Here is a 14,574-nt window from a genome sequence, read left to right on the forward strand (position 1 = left end):
AAGTAAAGGGTGACGCCACATGGTGACCCCGCCCAATTGTGATATCATTGACCAAGCATGCCCTGGTCGGTGATGTCACAAGGGGGCGTGGTCCTATACCTATATCTATATAAGAAATGTTAAACAGAGGAGCAGGCAGTCCGTGGGAAGCATTCAACTAGGCTGGAGGTTTTTTTTAATCTTTTTTCTTTTTTTCTGGTTTGGTGGTGCGGCAGGTGCTGTGAGATGGATCTATATTGGGGACATTGTTATTTGTTTATTTAAGGAATTGTCAAAAATGTGTTTACTGTCTTTATTCACTTTTTAAACATTTTTGGTGAATAGGTAGGCGGTACTATGTACGCCCTACTCATTCACATGGGGGGTGCGATCTGGGAGCCCCCTTGTTAAAGGAGGCTTAGGGATTCTGATAAACCCCCTGCTCGCAGACCCCCACAACCACTGGCCATAGTTGTGGGGATGAGGCTCTTGTCCCCATCAACATGGGGACAAGGTGCTTTGGGGTGGGGGGGTAGAGCACCCCTGCTTCAAAGCATCCACCCTCCTATGCTGAGGGCATATGGCCTGGTATGGTTCAGGAGGGGGCACTCGCTCATCCCTCCCTTTCCTGACCTGCCGGGCTGCATGCTTGGTTAAGGGTCTGTTATGGATTTTGGGGGGCACCCCACTCTGTTTTTTGTTACATTTTGGTGTGAGGTTCCCCTTAAAATTCATACCAGACCCGAAGGGCCTGGTATTGATTAGGCGGGGACCCTGCGCATTTTTTTTTTGAATTTTCTATTACTGCCATTGTTTTGTTTACATTTCAGCTGTCAGTGGGGAAGCCAGCTGTCAGGTGATGACGCATCGGTTGTTAAGGACGCAGCGGCCATCTTCCCAGACTGCTGCTTAACAACCAGCTATTCTTCACACAGAATTTGAATCAGACGATCTAATTCTAATCACTGAAATTCATTAGAAAACTAATAAACTAAATGACATTTTTTTACGAATTCTGACAAAAATTAGCAATGCAACAAATATATACGAATCTAAACTAAACTATTTGTTTTCCTTTCTGCACATGTCTATTGAGCACCTCCCACCTCACCACCTTCACTCTGTGACAGTGAGGGGGGTTCTTCTCCAGGCACCTACTGTCACATTTTAAAAACAGCAAAACTGTTGAGGGGGAAGAGTGTAGTGAGAGCAGGGGGAGAGACCGGTAGGCAGAGGAATCAGCATGAGAGAAGGGTGACCTGTCCAGTGACCTGTCCGCTCTGCACTGTGGGTAGTCAGGTGTAAATGGACTTGTGTCCATTTACACTCAACTGATCTCCAATCCTATCTGCCCAGACAAGTCATCATGTACAAGTCAGTTTACATCTGCCACACCTTAGAGGAGAATGGAGGATATGATCAGGTACACTTGAAAAATGGACATACAGATCCAATCAGACCAATCATGTGAAAATCCTTCGGGTGCCAGGATGTTGGGGGTGCAGTAAAATCCTAATTCCCAACCATTTTCTGGGGATTCAGATTTTCTTTAACGTGCTGCAGACATGTACTTTTAACACACTCCCTCCTGCTATAGCGGACTAGAGTGTGCATACTTTGGTAAATCTGACCGTAGTCTTTCAATATGAAAGTGATACAAGCACCTGTAAGGTCAATGATCACTTCCACAACCACCACAATGTGCCACACTCCCCCGCGTATCCCCACCATGTTTACCGGGCCCTGCTGTTCTATTTGCGGGCCCAGTGCGGTCATGGAGGGTGTCGCAAGAAGAGCACAGCAGACATCCATAGACTGAGTTTCCCTCCTGTGTACAGAACAGGAAGTGATGTGTATGACATCACTTGTCAATCAGCGGATGGCACTGTCAATCACCAAGATCAGTACCCGGAGAAGCTGGTGATAGAACACTGATCATGTTCGATCAGGTGCAGTGGAGTACAGAAGAGACATCCAGGGCCTAATAGACCCTGGATGTCTCATAAAGAGAACCTGTCACCTATATGCTATCACATAGGGGCTATATAAAGTCATGTTAAAATAAATAAATAAATACATTTTTTAACCATTTAAATAGACACATAAACAATAATAAAAAAAATGTTTTAGAGCCCCCCCCCCCCCCCCAACACATTCAAAACACATGTGTTAGGTCACCTACGTAGGAAAACAGCATTTGCCCTATACATGTTATATATCACCAAGCACGTAAGAGTGAGAGCAATACTTTTAACACCAGAGTTCTTGTGTGACTTGAAAGAAATGACTGGTAGAGGCTTTCAAAGTATTGCCTATAAAAAATGCACCTTCACATGAGTAGATAAAAATCCTTGCTATGGTCCTGTGCACAGTGATTTAATGTGGGAAATTGGAGGGAAGGAGGCTGGCAGTTACCTCTAAATGCAGCCTGAGACATGACCTGTCACATGAGCATGTTGTTGCCTCTTCAGAAAGAAGCATTTGGATCCTGGAGGGGCGACATGCTCCACCTCATCAGCAGATGGTAGACTGTAGGGATTCCCCAGATTTCCCATGCCAAGGTCTGGTAAGTACAATTCAGGAAGAAGAGAATTTGTGCTGGAGGTAGTTTTGTCATGGGCTGGTGGGGGATTGTATTGGATAGAGGGAGAATTTCTGTTTGGGAGGCACTCTCTTTTGAGCTATGACATTTTAGGATGTTTTAGGACAGGTTTTCTCCAGAATGGCACAGGAACGTGGTCTGCATTCTTGTGCGATTCCTGTGCATTTCTCTGAAGTGCAATTTGGCAGCCCGTTCATTACACTGTAGGGTTGATTTACTAAACCTGAAGTTTTGCAGAATCCGGTGCAGATGTGCATAGTAACCAATCAGCTTCTAATGCCAGCTTGTTCAATTAAGCTTTGATAATAAAACCTGGAAGATTGGTTTGTATACCCAGCTGCACTAGATTTTGCACTTTTCAGCTTTAGTAAATTAACCCCTGTGTTTGTAATCTGTGTTTAGGTTCTGTTAACCATGTATTTGCACCCACAGCAGATTGCTAAGGCAATGCATTTTGAACGTGGTGCTGGAAATGTACCTTTCCTGCACTGCATTCTGTTGTGAACTAGCCCTTAATGTAACACTAACAAAAGTCAATTGATTTTTTTTATATTTGATATTATGTGTAGGTACCTTAAGGCTTGATTCACACTAATGCGTTTTTTGATGCATTTTGCAGAAATGCAGGGACATTTTTTTTACATGGGTTCCTATGGAATATGTTCACATCAATGCATTTTAGTGCCTCTGCATTTTTGGAAAGGGTAGGGGACTTTTTTTTCCGCAAAATGCAGCATTTTGCATGTAATAGAATTCAATTGACCCACATCCAAAATGCAAGTACCGCGTTTTTACGGCGATTTTACCTCGATTTTTCCACGATTTGTGTTTTTAAAAATTTCTATTTTTTACACTGTATATAGCTGGTTGCTAAGGAGAGTATCGGTAAGGCCTTGTCCTAAGAAACCGATGAATCATCAGCTGTCAACTGATTTCCCGCTGAATGTGAAAAAAATGGCAGCAAAAAAACAAATTGTGAAAAAAAACAGTGTGCCCCCCCAGGTCCATACCAGGCCCTTGGGTCTAGCATGGATTCGGAGGGGACCCCCACAACAATTTTTTTTTTTAAAAGGCGTGGGGGTCCCTCCAAAATCCATACTAGACCCTTATCCAATCATGTAGTCTGGCAGGTCAGGAAAGGGCGGGGACGAGCGATGCGCCCCCCCCCTCAACCCCTCAACCATACAAGGCCGCATGCCCTCAACATGGGGGGATGGGTGCTTTGGGGCAGGGGGGGCTCTGCAGAAACTCTCAAAAGCAACATGCATAGATGTGAATCGAGCCTAAGGCTGGATTCACACCTATGCATTTTTAGTGCTTTTTACAATTTGCAGATTTGGACTACAGTCCATTTAACATTGTTTCCTATGGAACACATTCTGTAGTGCAAATCTGCAAAATGCAAAATGCACAAAAAATGCATAGGTGCAAATCCAGCTTTAAAGTCAATGACCCCTGGTATATTCTCTATAAAAGGTTGCAATTGATTGGCTTATAGAAGTGAGCAGAGCTTCAACCCGTTCACTAAGGCCTGGTTCACACCTATGCATTTTTTAGTGCTGTTTCAGTTTTTGCAGAACACACACTACAGTCCATTTATCACGATTTCCTATGGGTCACGTTCACATCTGTTCATTTTACGGAAAGGGACAGGGACTTTTTTCTGGCTTTTGATTCCATAGACTTCAATGGTTTAAAAACGTGTATTGAAAAATGCAAAATGCACCTGGGGTATGCAAACAACAACCTGCATAGGTGTGAACCAGGCCTTGGACTGAGTTCACACTGATACTACACAAAAGTCATAGGACTCTCATCCTACTTTGCTCTGCGACATCAGTCCTACATGGTCATACATCGGTCCTACATCCATCCGACTTGAATTAACAGGATACTACTTTAATCCTACTTTGTGATAGCCTGACTTGTCATTTGACCAATCAAAACAATCCCAATGTGACAAAAAATTATTTTACCGCTACAGTAATAACCGTGATGGATGTCACAAGTCGAATGGTTAGGACAAGGATCCTTCTTTGATCCGACTTCAATGATATTCAATGGGCTGAAGTAGGATCAAAGTTGGACCAAAGAAGTGCAGGGAGCCATTTTCGAAGTCGGACTGACTTGTGTCGGACCAGTTAAGATGGCTCTCATAGAGAAACATTAATTTTCACATGTCATGTGACATGAGCTCCCAATGTCGGAGTGTTTGTCATACAAGTGTGAACCCAGGCTTAGATAAGATTAGATTCCATTACAAAGTGCCTATTTGTCTTTAGTGAATCAACCCCTGTGAATACTTTCTTCTGATTATAGGGCCAGGTAAATGATACATGCAGGTATCATTTAATTGCGGGTAAAAATATAAATACCATTAGAACAGTTTGAACAAAATTTGAGCTACCTGCAGTTTATTTATACTGTATTTGTCACGTACCTATTTCTGTGTGTCAACATTTTCCATTTTGGAGTAAAGCTGATGCAGCAGTTTCGGTGTGATAATTAGGCAGAAATTTCCAGCCCTTTCTTTTTCCCAGACAAATTAGATGTGTTTAATTAATCAAGCTTACATGATGTTTTAAGCTGGGCTATATAAAAAAATATATTAGCAAAAGTGCATAGACGTATGTATGTGGTACTGCTTTAAAAATGCTGACCAGGGGGAGTGCCTTACTTCCGGTATGTAAGCAGCTTTTTTTCTGGAGCTCCGAACCGTGCAGAGATCCTACATCATCCTTTGCAGCCAAAAAATCCTGATTTTCAGCTCCACACTAACCGGACAACTGTCCGAACATCCCAGGCACCGAACCATGGGGAAATATGGAACCCGCAGCAGACACCCACTGAACAACTCTCCCACTTCGCACATGAGGAGGGCCAAAATGGCACCCAGGAAACCTGGCGACACCGCAATCTCCTGCCGGGGATGGACGCCACGGAACCTCTGGCTATCCATCTGCAGATTCCACTCCAGGAACAGCTGGCGATAAGGTAGGAGAGCCGTCCTTGTCACAGATCTTGGCCACTATAAAATCCATGCCATGCATCTCTATCCACACAAATAGAGACCCTCAGAGTAGATTTTGCAATCCTTAAAGATGATGTGCACATAGTCAAGCATAGATTGTCTAGCACTGAGCAACAGATTAGTGCAGTGGAGGATGACCTCAACCCCCTTATGATAACAGTGAGAGAGGTGGCAGCAGACCACACGTCCCAGAAAGCCAAACTGGGGGATATTGAGGACAGGCTCCGCATGAACAACTTGCGGTTCCTGGGTTTCCCCGGGGGGCTCAGAGGGTAAATGCCCTGAAGAATTTCTACTTACCTGGGTAAAACAAAGCTTTTCAGAGGAGAGTTTCTCCCATCTATTTGCCATTGAGTGTGCTCACCATCTCCCGCTTAGAGCACCTCCACCAGGGAGATTTCCTAGACCCCTACTAGCAAGGTTCCCTTACTTCAGGGATAAAGAAACCATCCTGCACCGAGCCCAGAACATGCCTGATTTGCTTTATATTAACAACCACATCCCCATCTTTCCGGACTTCTCTGCTGCGATACAGAAATATCGGCAGCATTCCAAAGTGTGAAATTCCGCCTTCGAAAACACAGTCTGCCATACAGTATGCTATACCCTGCGAAGCTCAGAGTAGTGCACAGAGGCAAGACCCAATTCTTTACCTCATCCAGGGAGGCCAATCATTGGCTGGAGGTGCTGGGGAGCACCTGATGCCTAACAGATCAATCCACTTCTTCAAATGCATATGCCCACTGATTCTCTTGCCCTTCTTGGGGCCTGAAACACATATTTGATGACAAGGAAAAATTACACAAGTCTGCATACACAAAAATGCATTCGTCCGAAAATCCAAAATAATTAAGGTTGAATCTGTCATTGAAGGCTTATGGTGTCTGTCAAATGTTTTAAGAAGATTCGACGGAGCAGCTAAACTGTACGACGCCGCAATCGTACATTTCCAGTTGAATGTTCCACCTACAAGCTATAGTAGAATTCTAATGTTGTATGACACTAGTAATAATTATATTTATTAATTATTATTACTAGTCAACCAACATTAGAATTCCTCTATAGCTTATGTGTGGAGCATTTGACCATAAATGTCCACTTGTGGCGACTGCTTCGTCGAATCTTCGTGTTGAATCTTTTCTCTCTATGCCGAATAATCTTGGACTAATAGAGTTCGGTTAGGCACATTCAGTCTTTTTTGCTATTGTCTTTATAATGTTGAATATTTTCTCTCTATGTAGAATAATCTTGGACTAATAGAGCTAAGGTTAGGCACATTCGACCACAGGTTCGATGGACACAGATCGCTATTGTCAGCGGCATGTCAAATCTCCTATCTATGTTGAACTGTTGCAACAAAAACGAAAAATAAAGCATTTGTTTATGTCGGATTTTTTGGTTTGCAGATTTTGCATGCTCATTATCGTTTGTTAAAACGATAATGAAAATACCAGAAATTCTGACGAAAATGCATTCGGATGAAAACTAATGCAATTGTCTATTTAATAGTCCTAATTCCCAAGCCACCCAAATATCACAATTTCTGTGAGTTATATCGCCCATCTCATGTATCACTGTTAATGTTAAAATCCTAGCTAAACTGCTTGCCAGGCGATTTAATAAAGTGATTGTTTCCATCGTTAACTTTGACCAGACTGGCTTCATACCAATGCACTCGATAGCTATCAATCTACGCAGACTGTTCATGGTCCTGCAGTCTACGGGACCTGACACATGTCTTTAGACACCCACAAGGCATTTGATTCAATTGAATGGCCTTACTTAATGGCAGCCCTCGAGCGTGAGATTTCTGTACGCCAGTCTTCTGGTCCACCTACGAGTGAATATCATAACTGACACTTCCAAAATATGCAGGGGCACATGACAGGGGTGCCCTCTGTTGTCCCTGTTGTTTGCCATTATGATAGAGCCATTGGCGGCCATGATTAGGGCAGATAGCACAGTTAAGGGTTGCAGACTGAATGACTTGGAAGAAAAAATGTCCTTGTATGCAGATGATATGCTGCTGTACCTGGCAGATGCTTAAGGCTCTCTCAAGCGCATATAATATCTAGTTTTGGTACATATTCTGGGTTTAAGGTTAATTTGGGCAAATCCATAGTCTTCCCGGTGGATCCCCACTTTACCCCCACGATACCCCCAGATGATCCTTTACAGTGGTGAATATGTTTCATTACCTAGGAGTGGAGATTCAATTGCTCCTTAAAACGTATATCCCTAATAATCTCAACCCCCTATGCAGCACCTGAAAACAAATCTGCAGACCTGGTCCAAACTGCCTCTCAATTTATTAGGCAGAATCAAAATTGTTAAAATGATCTATCTCACTAGATTTCTGTATATCTTCTGGCATGCCCTAACCGATATCCCCAAAAAATTGTTTACCAAAATTTATGGGACAATCACCTCGTTCTTGTGGGGCTCGAGACCATCCCGAGTGTCTCCGGAAACCTTGCACCTACCTATTGTGGAAGGGGGACTAGCCTTGCCAAACCTCCAATGTTACTACTTAGCGGCCCAACTGACAAATATCCACTGGTGGTTCTTTCCGAACCTTGACATTGCATCAGTAGACACCCAACCTGCCTTAGTTCACTCCTGTGAAATGTTGAGAAATGTAATATATAGAAATGGCCTATACCCCATTGCTGGAGCCAGCATCCTTAAACTTTCATACAAAATCTTTCACCTATTCAACAAAAAGATGGGGACTCCTCTTTGAATAAATCACCAAATGCCCCTTTCTTGCTTAATCCCCAATTATCCAAGGTATACAAAATACCTGATGGAATGCGATGGGTTAATTACGGCATTAAATATGTACACCAATTGTTCTCTGCAGGAGTCTTTAAAACATTTTGGGACCTTTAGTTAGAATACAAGGTCCACAACAAATATTTTTATGGCTACCTGCAATTGAGGCATGCGATCACAGCACAGGTCGGGTTGACGGAAGTATCACTTCTCCCTGCCAAATTAGAGAAACTTATGCTTGAGGATGATCATACTAAATTGATATCTAGATACTACTCCCTTCCCCTGCCCTCTGCATCCAAGAGAATGGAAAAAGTAGTGAGGCAGTGAACCTCCGACATCCCAAAACTGGCTGATGAAACATGGACGGAGGTGGGGGGGATCCTTTGCCCTCGGTTATATCTGCTAGGGACAAGGTAATACAATTTAACTTCCTATATAGAATATATTATACCCCAGCTCGTCTGTATCAGATGGGAAGAGCAGACTCCCCTGAATGCCATCGCTGTCATGAAGAGGAGGGAAACTACTTTCACATGATATGGAGGTACCCGCATGTAGCACAATTTTGGAAGGCAATCCTAGTATTCCTAGAGGATAGATTGGCCATCCCAAACATTTACTCCCCAGCGAGGTGTCTCCTCTGTGACTTTCACAAAGAAGAAATGTCTAATAATAAGAAAACCCTTTTGCGTATCTTGTTTTTTTTTTTGCCAAGAAGGCTCTAGCGCTCAAATGGAAAAACCCTGTTGTCCCTTCTGTCCAATTCTGTGGACTTAATAAATAGAGCATTACCACTGTTCAAGCTATGGTCCAGCTGGATCACCTCAGTTTCTGGTGACATTGAGACTTAAATACCCATGGAGGCCATGTTATGGTCTGTGGAGCATAAATCTGCTGGTATTGAAAGTTTTACAAAGCATTTTTGTGTAAGCATGGAGATCTTTGATATGAAAATGGCAACAGTAGATACTCAGTACCAAAGTGCTGACTGTTATGCCTACATTAGGATACTTGCACCTCTATAACGAATGTACCTGTATTAGGTTTTTACTTTTTTTTTTTTGCAGTAGAAAATATTTGAATTGCTGTATGTTTAAAAGTAATGCATGTGACTGCACAAATGCTTATGTTTGAATATGTGACTGTATACTTTCTGTTGAATAGTTAACGCTGTTTATTGTATTTTGTGAAAAATCAATAAATTTACAGTTAAAAAAAAAAAAAGCTGACCCACAGTGCCTGCCCCCACAATTGCAGGATGGTTGCAGTGTGGCCCAATTCACTTAAATGGGTCACATTCAGCAACAGTACAGCCTGCAAAATATGACATCATGGCTATGGCATGTGTGCAGCCTTGTGCAGCTTCATTTTTTTGTGTTTAGGTGGGTGGTCTGGGAGTGGAAAAAGACACTGCTCAACCACCTACTTTTACAGCCCCCTGGCTGCTTGTGTGGATGATTGTAAATATGTCTAAAATAGTTTAAAGCTGCAGTCTCTTTTTGACTATGATTTTTTTTTTTTTATAGAACTGCTGGGCTTTGCACATTCATGCAGTCATTTGGTTCATACAGTTAATGATGGAGCTTGAAATATAAGCAATGCTAATTGTAGTAATGAATATTTAATGAGACCTTATCTTAAAAGACAAGCTAATGATATTTAAAAAACCTTAAAAAAAAACAAGTTATTAATGTTTGGTGTGATGCAGATTTAGTACTTCTACACATACCCTCCCATGAGACTGCATTAAAGATTTAGGTAATACTGCCCAATCAGCAAAACACCAAGAGGCTGTTTAGATTTCAAGCAAGTCGTTTTTTTTAGCGCACAGCTTTATGTCTGGAAGATTGGTATTTTTCACTCTGCAATTCATTGATCAAGTCAACATAAATTTTTGGTGATAGAATTTATGTAAGCGCCTGGACTGTAATGGAGACTAATCCTTCTATTCATCAATGTATAACATGGTTAAGTGGAAGGCACTGGATCAAGAACTTCAATGAGTTCAATATCATGTAATATAAAAATGTACTCTAGGATTACATAGGTTTCTTGGTACTATTTATAATTTTCATGCATGCAAATAGTGTGTTGAGTATTCATCTAAATACAACAATGTATAATTACCTGTAAAAAATAAAGCAGAGGTAAATATACTATGTATGTACTGTAAACTGTACATACATACTGTAAAAAAACAGCAGCAAAATATACATATGAATGTCTTCTAACTGCATAATAGTGGCTGTCCAAAAACATTATCTAAAGTTTAACATTTTATGAGATTTCAGTGATTGGGTTTGCTTTAACCTTGCTAAACTAGTTAACATTTCTTTTGTTCAGCCCTGTGAGCTCAACAAGATAAATTACTCAATCCCCCCCAACCCATATTAAACAGCATGGATGGACAAATTTGTACCAGTGACAGCTGGAACTAGCAGTTGTCAGACTACTTGAATAGTGTCTGCATCCAATTGGATGCAAATGCTAATCGGCCAGGAATTTTCCACCTGGGTCCTTCAATGAAAGTTGTTTAGAAAAAACAGGGTCACCGACAGAAATAATTTCAGACAATTCCTGCCAAAATTCAATCCATGTACTGTATGCTTTGGCTACCCCTTATGCCTAAATTTACCCTCGTTAGAGCAACCTAGCTTTATTTAAAAACTTGAACTAAAATAGAAATTAAACTCTAATGATTAACCTTACATTGAATGAATTAGCTTTTAAACAATTAAAAAATGCTTCTCTTGGTCTGTTATACATACCAGTACAAGAACGTTGTTATATTAGTTCATAAAATATTAGTACAAAAAAAAAAAACAGAAATTCTGTCCTGTGCACTCTGAACTGAAGTGTTATCTCAAGCACTTACCAGCACCATCCAGTTCTCCTCTATACAAATTCAGCACCTCTTCTCACAATGCTTTGGACACGATGAGAAAGATTTTCTATTGTCATAACATATCTTCCATCTTAGGCTGACAATGCTGCCCCTCAACAGATACAGTGAGGTGAGTGAGCATGGTTACCCTAGGGCAGGAATTGCATTATTGGCAGGATCTCCATGTGAAAATAAAGGGGTAAAAAAAAGCTGTAAAAAAACAAAAAAAAAACAAATGTAACCACCAAATCTAAAGACTGGTAAACTGTAATATTTTACCATGGTTACCTAATATTATCCTCTAACACTAACCTAATCTTCCATAAGGTTCGGGCATTCTTTGGTAGGATATCCTGTTCTGAAAAAAAGTGCCTAGGTCCTGGTGACAAAATAGGTTACTTTCTAGGAAGACAAAAATGTGGGTGTCAGAGGTACCGACTGTAAGGATCCAATAGCAGGGGTGGGCAGATCTGCATAGTTACACTCATGCCGCATACACACGATCAGACTATCTGGCAGACAATCCGCCAGACTTTCTGAACGAGCGGACTTGCACACACACGACCACACACGAACGGACTTTCTGGCGGACTTTTGACAGAGGTCCGCCGGACTTTTCAAATGAACGGACTTGCCCACACACTTTCATTTTGAACATGACTTCAGGTACGATGGGACTAGAAAAGGAAGTCAATCTTGCTGCTTCCATCAGCGAGATTGACACCTTGCGAGCCCCGTCACCTGGTATAGGTTTTAAGGGTAACCCCTACGTCGAAAATGGCGCAGGGGTCCCCCCAAAGTCCATACCAGACCCTTATCCGAGCATGCAGCCCGGCCGGGGGTGGGGACAAGCGAGCGCCCCCCTCCTATCGTACCTGAAGTCACATTCAAAATGAAAGGACTTTAGTCCATGTGTGGGCAAGTCCGTTCATTTGGAAAGTCTGGTGGACTAGCACACAGATGAGCGGATTGTCCGCTAGAAAGCCAAGTCTGGCGGACAATTTTGAAGCAAGTCTTTTTTTTAAGTCCGCCGGACTTTTGGGAAGAAAAAGTCCACTGGAGCCCACACACAATCGAATTGTCCGATCGACTCTGGTCCGCAGGATAGTCCGATCGTGCGTACGCGACATCAGTAAACGGAGACCAGACTGTATATAATTTAGGCAAATTTATTAACAGTGAAACAAAATATAGCCAAACACCAGCAACCAAAATCCACAGTAAATTTGAAAAGTGAACCATAACCTACTGACAAAAATACCTAATATAAAACCTAAGTAACACAAAGCCTAACTAGCCACTAACTACTGCAGATACAATATATACAAATGTGGAACACAAGATAACAGGATACAACTAGAGGTGCAGGGAAAGGGGGGAACCAGAACTGGGTTCAGGAACAAGGGGATCAGATATGAGGGAGCAGATCACTAGGTACACGTACAAGACAGAAAGGATTAGACAGGAATCTGGTTCAGAATCAAACAGCAAACAGAGTCTGGCTAGCAGGACAAAATATTGAAACAAAAGGGAACAGTAGATAAATACCTTCCCAGTAGTCAGCACTAGGTGGAGACTGATTACTGTGATCTTCTGGCTGCTGGGAGACCCCAGCTGTTGGACACCTGGAACTAGAACACTCTATCCAAGGAGTGGGTGCAGTGCCACAGTGCCATCAGCAGTGGATCCAGGTCCTGACAGTGAATGTCCACACCATATAATAAAAAGAGAGATATTAGACATCCTGCATGTATCCCTTTTACACCAGTAGTAGCATGTTCACTATTTGTTTAGTAAGAAGGAAAATTGATAGCCTTATAAAAGGAAGAGCCACAACCTATTTCAGTGTTTGTGACAAAAAGACAGGGTATAAAGCAGGCCATAAACTGTGCAATTTCTTTCCTGCAACCAAGGAGGAAGCCAACCCCGCTGAGAAAAGACAGTGATTATTGATAGCGGCTATAACAGCCACTAGGGGTAATTGCAATTATACCTTGCAGGCTGGTTGACTGATAGATCAATTTGGTGCATTCAGCCTGCCCATACACAGTTTGAATCTTCACCAGTTCCTGCTGAATCGGTCGAGATTCGAATCTCTGATGGCCAGGCTAAGTGTGGGAATGAGTGCTTCTGATGACCAGCAGTGGTTATTATCAAATGAGCAGTTTTTATCAAAAAGTCAGAGGATCTGCTTCAAACTAACTTTAGGCTCATGCTGTACAAGTGTTGCATCCATCTGCCAAATCTGGAAGGAGAATGGAACTGATCATAACACCATCATGTCTGAAAGTTTATTATTCCCAGTGAGACTGAGCTGCAAACGGCAAATTGAAAGAGTAACAATTAATCTGAACCCCACAAACCAAAAGCGCTGTTTGTTAAATTTTTAATAATCAGTGCAATCCCCCCATCCATCCTAGCCTCCATGCTTTATTTTGCTGAGAAATCACCCGCTCGGATTTCTGACCATGACCATCTTAAGTAAGGGAAGATGTAGCAACCATACAACCACACTTACAAACATTGCGCAGGCATTGTTCACTGTTGTCAACATCAGTAAGTAGGGATGAGCCTGTGGTTCGAGTCGAACATAAGTTCGACTTGAACATCAGGTGTTCACCTGTTCTAAAATGAACCAAATATATGGGGTGTTCGTGGGAAATTAGAGCGCGGAACACCCCATAATGCACTGTGACATTGCAATGCATTGCTGTATGATGACTGGCCAAAGCATTCACAGTGTGCTCTGCTGAGAGAGCCATAATTGGCCAAAGGCAAGGTGCCTTTGGCCAATCATGGCTAGACAAGAGCATCGTCCAAAAATGAGTTTTGTTTCATTCCGTTTTCGTATTAAAAAAAATTATATTTCTTTAAATTTGTAAACTTTTTGTTAAAATAATGAGTTTGTTATGATGAATCGTTTCATTCCGTTTCGTATTAAAAAAAATCATATTACGTAATTCTTGTCCGAAATTCAATTTGGATTCGTACGAAATATGAATTTTTGTTAAAATAATGAGTTTGTTATGATGAATTTATCATTATGATGGGCTTCCACCATCCCTGTGGTGTGCTGACTTCCTGGGTTTTTAACCTTTAGTTTCGTTAACTTTTCGTAAAAATAACGAATGTTCGTTATGATGAATTTATCATTATGAGGGGCTCCCATCATCCCTGTGCTGTGCTGACTTCCTGGGTTTTTAACTTTTAGGTTTGTTAACTTTTCAGAAAAATTGCGAATGTACATTATGAATTTGGATCCGAGATTCGTAAACAAAATTTCGGATTTCGTACAGAATT

The sequence above is a fragment of the Lithobates pipiens genome, unplaced genomic scaffold, assembly GCF_037356315.1.
Source record: "Lithobates pipiens isolate NorthernLeopardFrog02 unplaced genomic scaffold, aLitPip1_a1.2 Scaffold_13, whole genome shotgun sequence".
NCBI classification, from domain to species: domain Eukaryota; kingdom Metazoa; phylum Chordata; class Amphibia; order Anura; family Ranidae; genus Lithobates; species Lithobates pipiens.